The sequence below is a fragment of the Vicia villosa genome, unplaced genomic scaffold (genome assembly GCF_029867415.1).
Source record: "Vicia villosa cultivar HV-30 ecotype Madison, WI unplaced genomic scaffold, Vvil1.0 ctg.000621F_1_1, whole genome shotgun sequence".
NCBI classification, from domain to species: Eukaryota; Viridiplantae; Streptophyta; class Magnoliopsida; order Fabales; family Fabaceae; genus Vicia; species Vicia villosa.
Window position 1 is genome coordinate 488,178 of NW_026705279.1, and position 8,918 is coordinate 497,095.

Sequence of the window (8,918 nt, forward strand, 5' to 3'; positions counted from 1 at the left end):
ATTCAGAGTTAAGAAATATGATACAAGATTAAAGTAATAATAGTTATTGTCACACAAAAGATTATTTTCCATTAAATTTCACATTGTTCAACATAAGTAGTTTAGCTCATGATGAGCACGGCAAATATAGCAAAACAAATTTTCAAGCTTAATATTTCTAAATAATAATTAAAATAAAATATAAATCTAAGAGTAACACCACTATTTCTCGCAATCTTTAATCACCAAGAGGTGAGTTTTGTCATGCCTGCATATATTGTATTCTTCAAGAAAGGTAATGGTGGTATTTGCCTTCAACATCTGGTTCAACTTTCTTCTTTGTATTTTTCTAAGTGTTTCTCTCAAGTTTCTCAACTTCTGAGCTTTTTTTCATTTATCCAAGATGGTCCTTTTATAGTTTCCTTGCTTTTAGGGTTTTCCCTAGACAATGGATCATAGACCTCTTAATTATCCCTTGATTTGGCCCATTAAATTCCTAATATTCCCTTTTCTTATCATTTTGTACTCGTACTAAGAGTAGTACAAAACGCATCCAGGAGACAACTCGTCTCTTGGCAGGCATGTTGTATAGAGAGGACATGCAACACGCTATTGCAGCGCCATGCAGCTTTTTGCATAGTTTTTGTCTTGTAGTGCTTATTCTTATCCCTATAACTTTCCAGCTTAGATTTTGCTTCCATTTTCACAAGGCTGCCACGTTGGTTCTATCTTTGAGGTCAACTACCTCTTTCAACATCCTTTTCCTCAAGGGTGTGCTGATTAGAGTTACAAAAGTTTTGAGGCGCTAGAACTTATCACCAAAGCACTTCTACACATGCACAAAACATATTAAACACGCAAAAGTGAGCACCTAGTATGTTCAACTACAAACTATGTTGAAACCAATAAAACCAAACTAATTACTTATAATCCACTTCAACATATCTACTAAAATCAAGTATTAAAAGATGAATGTCTCACAAATAGTGAGTTATCACCCTTCAACATTCTTTCTTCAAAAATAATTTTACTTATAACTTCTTCAAAACTCAAAGTTTCCTTCTCGTATATCAAAATAGGTTCAATATGTTCATAGGAAGATGGAAAAGACCATATGAGTCTCAAATCTTTATCTTCATCATCAATATTTACTCCAATAATTTCTAATTTAGAAACAATACCATTGAGAATACTTAGATAATTAGATAGTTTTGTATGTTCGTCCATACACAAGCTATGAAACTGCTCCTTTAACAACAATCAGTTTGATATGTCATTTCCTTAATATAGTCGTTCAAGTTTCTCCTAAATCTCTTTGGTTGACGGCCTACCAAGAACATTCGCAAGAGTAGTCTTAGCCAAGGAAATGAGGATTGTACTTGAAGCTCTCAAATCTACTTCATCCCATTTCTCGTTGTCTATGTTGTAAATGTTTTTTTTAACGCCTTGTGTAATCCTAATTTTATCAAAACATATTTGACTTGAATTATGCACAAGAAAAAAATGATTCTTCAATCAAATTTCTCTTAGTCAATTTTCATTGCACTTGAAAAACTTGACATTGCAGTCAAAACCTTTCCTGCAGCAAAAACATTTTTCTAAACTAACACAGAGTATAAAATTTCTTTTCTAATGTAGAAGATCAAATAAAACTGCAACCACACAAAATATTAAAAAACTTATACCCCACCAAATTAACCAAGACTATCGATACCAATTGTTAGGGAGACCGAGAGAGGTCGGAGTAATAACGAGCGTCCAATGCTTCAGGATCATAAGAGAGGGAGACGTCACATCTCCACCCAAAATTTTAAGGCATCCAACACATTTTAATGTGAAACTTAACCACTTACACTTGCACGAAACACATTTTGATGTGAGCTCATGGACGAATTTCTAATTGATTGAGTTGTTTTGTGGATTGGGCCACTAGCCTTTGATGGGTTGATCATTAACTCCAAGTTAAAACATAAATAATGAATATAGTTAAAGTTTTAAAATGAATTTTATAAAAAGAGACAAAATAAATTCAAAAGATCATATATTTAAAATTTGAGCTCATGGACGAATTTCTAATTGATTGAGTTGTTTTGTGGATTGGGTCATTAGCCTTTGATGGGTTGATCATTAAATCCAAGTTCAAACATAAATAATTAATATAGTTAAAGTTTTAAAATGAATTTTATAAAAGAGACAAAGTAAATTCAAAAGGATCATATATTTAAAGACAAGGTTTTTTTATAATGTCTCGGGGAAACAAGTCAACAATGCATCCAATGTTACTCTTTCTTCTTTTTGTTAACAAAATCGTTAATTGGATACTTGATGCATAGTTGTTGCACTTCAAAGTGTTTTTTAGTTTTATTTTAAAAGCGTGGAGTGATCAAAGTCTTAAGTTTAAAACAAAAGGTTAACCCAATTCTACACATAATCAAGAAAAAAAAATGTTAAACCATTCACATATAAATATTCTTAAATGCTAATAGTTGGGTACGTTGGTTAGAGCAAACTCTAGTCTCATAGTCAAGTTTTAAAGCATATATGAAACAATTAATTATTACTCCATTTATTTTATTATCAACACCTATTTTTCCTCTCCTCTAAACTAAAATTAAAATAAAATAAATAGCCATTCTCTCTCATGTTACTTATAGTATGTATATAGGTGTCAAATATATAGATGTATGTATATCAAAGAGTGTCATTTATAAGGATCCTATTATAAGATAATTTTCTGATTAGGTATGGGTGTTAGGAGCGTTGTATCTAACATCTGCTTAAGAAGAGTTTGAAACTTAAAAGGTAATGAAAACAGTTTTTCTTCTTTCATTTTTCAAATTTTAGTTCATTTAGTCAACATTTTGTTTGGTGACAATATTAAATTTTTTCTTATTCAATTTCACTTCTTGCTAATTTTTTTTATCAATTGTTGTAAATACTAGCAAAAAGGATAGCTCTCAAATATTTGTTCTCCATTTTGTTATCTGTCAAAAAATAGTAAAGAAGTATAAAAAGAAATAGATGCAAGAGACGGAAAAGATGTGCCACAAGAGAATATTAAACACAAATAAGTAAATGTTAAACTTAAAACTCTTTCCAATAAACTTAAATAAGTACAAAATTAAATTGCAGGAATAAATATAATAGAGTATAAAACTCAAAATTTTATACAAAGAGATGAAGTAGAAAAGAAAAGAAAAATTATGGTTTAGAAAGTTTTTCTATAATTAGTGTGTGGATTTGGGTCATAAGATGAGAAATTTTATGAGAAACGATAATAATCAATTATAATTATTCAATTATATATTATGAGAAGTTTATAGTTTAAATCTTATCTTGTTTGAATAAATATATGATTAACTATTATACTCTTCTGAAAATCATAAGTGAAAAAGAATTTTGAAGAAATGTATTTTGTTCGTCCTCCTTAATGTAATTGTTATGCTCTAGAACTGGTTGGTGATCGGAGAAGGTAAAATATGAGATTTAAATGGGAATGATTTGAATACCTGAAGAGTGATGTGCTTTCCTCTTTATAGGGGAGATAGTTAACTGTGTGCGATTGGGATGCGGCCAACCGCTAGATTGGTTTGCAAGATTGGCATGGTATCCTCGTGATGGGTACTCTATGATGTAGAGGGAAAAGAGTCTGCCTATTCTTCATGTGGCAACTTCTTACTTTAATGCTAGGCCTTCTCTTCTTGGGTCTTGTGGCCAGGCAGAACAGTTGCCCCCTAAGCCCTTGTCTTTGCTTTGTAAACGAAGGTTTGTGACATTTGTTGTTACGTGACCATGGGATCCGCGACCTTGGACGTTCTAGATAGAATGTTGTTGCTCTAAGGTATCGGTGCATTAAGTGACCCTTTTGGAAGTTGTATCACAACACTGAGAGAGATTGACACGTCTTTACTAACTAGAAGCAATGTTACTCTTTTTTCAGAGTGCTTGAGTGCTTTTAGGCTATTAGTGAGAATATCTGCACTGTTGGTAGTGCGTTGTTAACCACAAAGGCCCTAAGAGCTTGAATAAAGGATTTCTTGAAGTATTCTTTTGCCTATTTGTTGTGAGATATATAAATATGAAAAGAGTGTTTTATTCTTCTATTATTGTTTCTTAAAAGCATTTTGTTCTACCATTTAATCAAACTCAGACGATCTTGTTCGTTGATATTGATTTTTCATGTTGGATCGATATTTCTTCTAAGCTCTAAGTTTACATTTCCCTCTGTAATACGGTGAACTGACTTTTATATCGAAATGTTGCGGTAAGCAAGAGTCGCCACCGACTTTTATTTTATCCAATTGGATAGGCTAAAAGAACAGGAAAAGGCCTTTTGAAAAGATTTTGAGTTCGGGGGGTAAGTTATACAAAGGGAAGGTGTAAGGCACCCTTTGCATCCATGGTTATCCATGGGCTCTTAATTGCTTAGCTCACTTTGGAAATGTTTGAATTGTTTGAAAAGTAGTGTATGAATAGAAATTCAGATAAGAACTTTAGCTTGTAAATAAGCGTAGTCTTTTTTAAAAGTATTTGAAAATTAGTGGAAAAAGAGTTTGAATTTTGAATTTGAATTGAGCAAGCAATTAAAAGCTACTTACCCTAAGTTTAAAAATTTGTTCTTTTAGCTTTTCAAGGCGAAAGGGTCTATCCATACCATAAGAGGGCAGGAAGTCTTTCAATTGGATGTTTAAGGGTCATCGAGAAATCGTTCGCCATAAGACTGTCCCTTGCCATAAAGAGGGTAGGTAGTCTAAGGGAAGGATAGAATAGTCATTTTAACCTTTAGGCAACAGGCAAGGATACCTTAGCAATGGGGACAAATCATCATTTACCGAGGCAACATCGAGGGACAAAAGTTATGATGAATGAACTGAGGGCAACATTTGCTTTAGGTATCCTCGGAATCAAAAGACGTGACTATTTAGTACACTTAGAGGCAACAGAATCGTTAAGGCAACAGGCAACAAAGGCAACAAGAGAGGTTACCCTAAAGGTGAGTGTGTGCACCAATCACGTGATTGTATTCAGATAATATTTATCTTCTGAGTTAGTGATCTAAATTCAATTAATAATCTTGCACTCCCTAGAATTACTAACCACGCAGTTTGTAAAATGGCAGAAATTAAAGGCAAGAATTAGAGCCTACGCTATTACAATAAACACCTGCGGGGATGGGGGAAATTTAAAGGCAGAAAATAAGACGGATCAATAATTAATATAAACATCCTTAAGTGCCTTGATCTTCCTTGAACCTCGATAGACTCTGAAAATTAAAAGGAAGATAAGCAGGGGTGAGTGTAGGAGGAATTCATTAACAGATAAAGTAAACCCTAGTTGAACCCATAAGGAAAATGTAACAATTAGTAAAAATTAAATTTAAGAAAAGAATCGGAACTTAGCTTTTTGATTGGCATGGCGCGTAATCGGAGAATCTTGATTAATCCTAAAAATTTGAACAAGGACAGAAAAATGTTAGTGCATTGACTGATCTAAACCTTAATTGATTACAAACCCTACCCTAAACCTATAATCAAACCCTACCCTAAACCTAAAAGGGTTATTTAAGAAAACTTATTGTGACCCAAAAAAATGCGTTAGTGGAAAACACCTACCAGAGGATTCTAAGGTTTATAAAAGGATCGAGGTTTACACACCTAAAAACTAATTATTAATTTTCAATTAATTAATTAACAATAATAATGTTTTTTATTATAAAAAAAAAAAAATAACTATTGATAAAATTATAAAAAAATCGAATATTCGATTAAAATAAATAATTATAACAAATAACATTATAAGAACTAATTTTAGTAAATACTAAAAAAATTATAAAAAATTTTGAAAAAAGAGGAAAGAAAATAAATAAAAGAAAGTTTATGTAATAAAAAAAAAAAAATAGAAATAACTTAGCTTCGATCCAGTGTGGTTCAGCCTGGAGGTCCATGATATGATCCTTCAATCTGGTGCGCTGGATTCAGGACGCAAGCAATCTAATGGCCATAGATGGAGGGTGTATCGTGAATCCTCCTGCAGTAGCGCGCATGGGATCTGGAAACAAATAAACTGAAAAATATCATTGCATAACCTGGGGTTCGAACCCAGGTCTGTGAGGGTAGTATTGCTTCTCTCAACCAGTTGTACTGCGCACGTTATTTGATAAAAAAACCATCATCAATCATTAAATAATAAAATTAAATCAAATAACTCATTCAAAAGTAAGAGTCAAAGAGTGGGCCCCTCGCGTGTTGCAGCAACGAATGGGAAAGAGAGAGAGAAGGGCGGAAAAGTTGACTGGCGAATCATGACATCCCACGTGTGCAGAGAGAGAACGGAGACATTGACCGGCCAATAGGGGAGAGCGAACCATCCACTTGTGCGGTCAAGAGTCAGCCTGCACTGTTCATCATCTTCCCCAACTTACCTGCGGATTTTTATGCGGGTACAGCTGGGGATCTACCTGCGGAAATTCCTTTAATTTTTTGCAAACTTTAAAACTCACCATGACAGCGTTGGATAGACTAAGTAAGTGCCCAGACCGACCTAAAAGCTTCTCCTGAGCATGAATCCGCCATCTATATAGCGTGAAAAGCCCTGCAAATTAAAACACGAAGCAAAGAGATCTTGTGCCCTAACAATGGCATGCTACGTTTGGGACGCATGAGCTTCGTTTTGATCGTTCCATCCTTCTCTAAAATCCACCCAGAACTCAAAGGTACCATTAAATCATGTTAAATCATCATGGAAGAAGAGATACGAAATTTCAACCAATATGCATGAATATGTAAGCTTTGGATGAGCAATATGTACATGATCAGAACTTAAAAACAATGTAATCTCACCCTATCTTACCTGAGGAGTGGTTTGTAGTGAGTATTTGACCTTAAGAGTCCTTGAATGTGAAGCACGAAAATTCCACCCTTCTTTGATATTTTTGCACTTTGAAACCCTAATGCCTTCTCCAAATTTTTCGTCCCCTAATGCTGTGTAATGTGTGGGGTATATATGCTGAAGAGAATTAGGTCAAGCAATTTAAAAAAAATCTTGTCTTTGTGAGGAAAATATTTTTTAGAAATTTGAATGGAAATCATATGAAATATTGCTATTTTTGTTCCAATCTTCTCCCAATCAATTATACTTGATTTGCTTGTACCTCAAGGTTGGTTATTTGATTGAAAAATAAAATCATAAAAAAAAAAATAGAAATAACTTAGCTTCGATCCAGTGTGGTTCAGCCTGGAGGTCCATGATATGATCCTTCAATCTGGTGCGCTGGATTCAGGACGCAAGCAATCTAATGGCCATAGATGGAGGGTGTATCGTGAATCCTCCTGCAGTAGCGCGCATGGGATCTGGAAACAAATAAACTGAAAAATATCATTGCATAACCTGGGGTTCGAACCCAGGTCTGTGAGGGTAGTATTGCTTCTCTCAACCAGTTGTACTGCGCACGTTATTTGATAAAAAAACCATCATCAATCATTAAATAATAAAATTAAATCAAATAACTCATTCAAAAGTAAGAGTCAAAGAGTGGGCCCCTCGCGTGTTGCAGCAACGAATGGGAAAGAGAGAGAGAAGGGCGGAAAAGTTGACTGGCGAATCATGACATCCCACGTGTGCAGAGAGAGAACGGAGACATTGACCGGCCAATAGGGGAGAGCGAACCATCCACTTGTGCGGTCAAGAGTCAGCCTGCACTGTTCATCATCTTCCCCAACTTACCTGCGGATTTTTATGCGGGTACAGCTGGGGATCTACCTGCGGAAATTCCTTTAATTTTTTGCAAACTTTAAAACTCACCATGACAGCGTTGGATAGACTAAGTAAGTGCCCAGACCGACCTAAAAGCTTCTCCTGAGCATGAATCCGCCATCTATATAGCGTGAAAAGCCCTGCAAATTAAAACACGAAGCAAAGAGATCTTGTGCCCTAACAATGGCATGCTACGTTTGGGACGCATGAGCTTCGTTTTGATCGTTCCATCCTTCTCTAAAATCCACCCAGAACTCAAAGGTACCATTAAATCATGTTAAATCATCATGGAAGAAGAGATACGAAATTTCAACCAATATGCATGAATATGTAAGCTTTGGATGAGCAATATGTACATGATCAGAACTTAAAAACAATGTAATCTCACCCTATCTTACCTGAGGAGTGGTTTGTAGTGAGTATTTGACCTTAAGAGTCCTTGAATGTGAAGCACGAAAATTCCACCCTTCTTTGATATTTTTGCACTTTGAAACCCTAATGCCTTCTCCAAATTTTTCGTCCCCTAATGCTGTGTAATGTGTGGGGTATATATGCTGAAGAGAATTAGGTCAAGCAATTTAAAAAAAATCTTGTCTTTGTGAGGAAAATATTTTTTAGAAATTTGACTGGAAATCATATGAAATATTGCTATTTTTGTTCCAATCTTCTCCCAATCAATTATACTTGATTTCCTTGTACCTCAAGGTTGGTTATTTGATTGAAAAATAAAATCATAAAAAAAAAATAGAAATAACTTAGCTTCGATCCAGTGTGGTTCAGCCTGGAGGTCCATGATATGATCCTTCAATCTGGTGCGCTGGATTCAGGACGCAAGCAATCTAATGGCCATAGATGGAGGGTGTATCGTGAATCCTCCTGCAGTAGCGCGCATGGGATCTGGAAACAAATAAACTGAAAAATATCATTGCATAACCTGGGGTTCGAACCCAGGTCTGTGAGGGTAGTATTGCTTCTCTCAACCAGTTGTACTGCGCACGTTATTTGATAAAAAAACCATCATCAATCATTAAATAATAAAATTAAATCAAATAACTCATTCAAAAGTAAGAGTCAAAGAGTGGGCCCCTCGCGTGTTGCAGCAACGAATGGGAAAGAGAGAGAGAAGGGCGGAAAAGTTGACTGGCGAATCATGACATCCCACGTGTGCAGAGAGAGAACGGAGACAT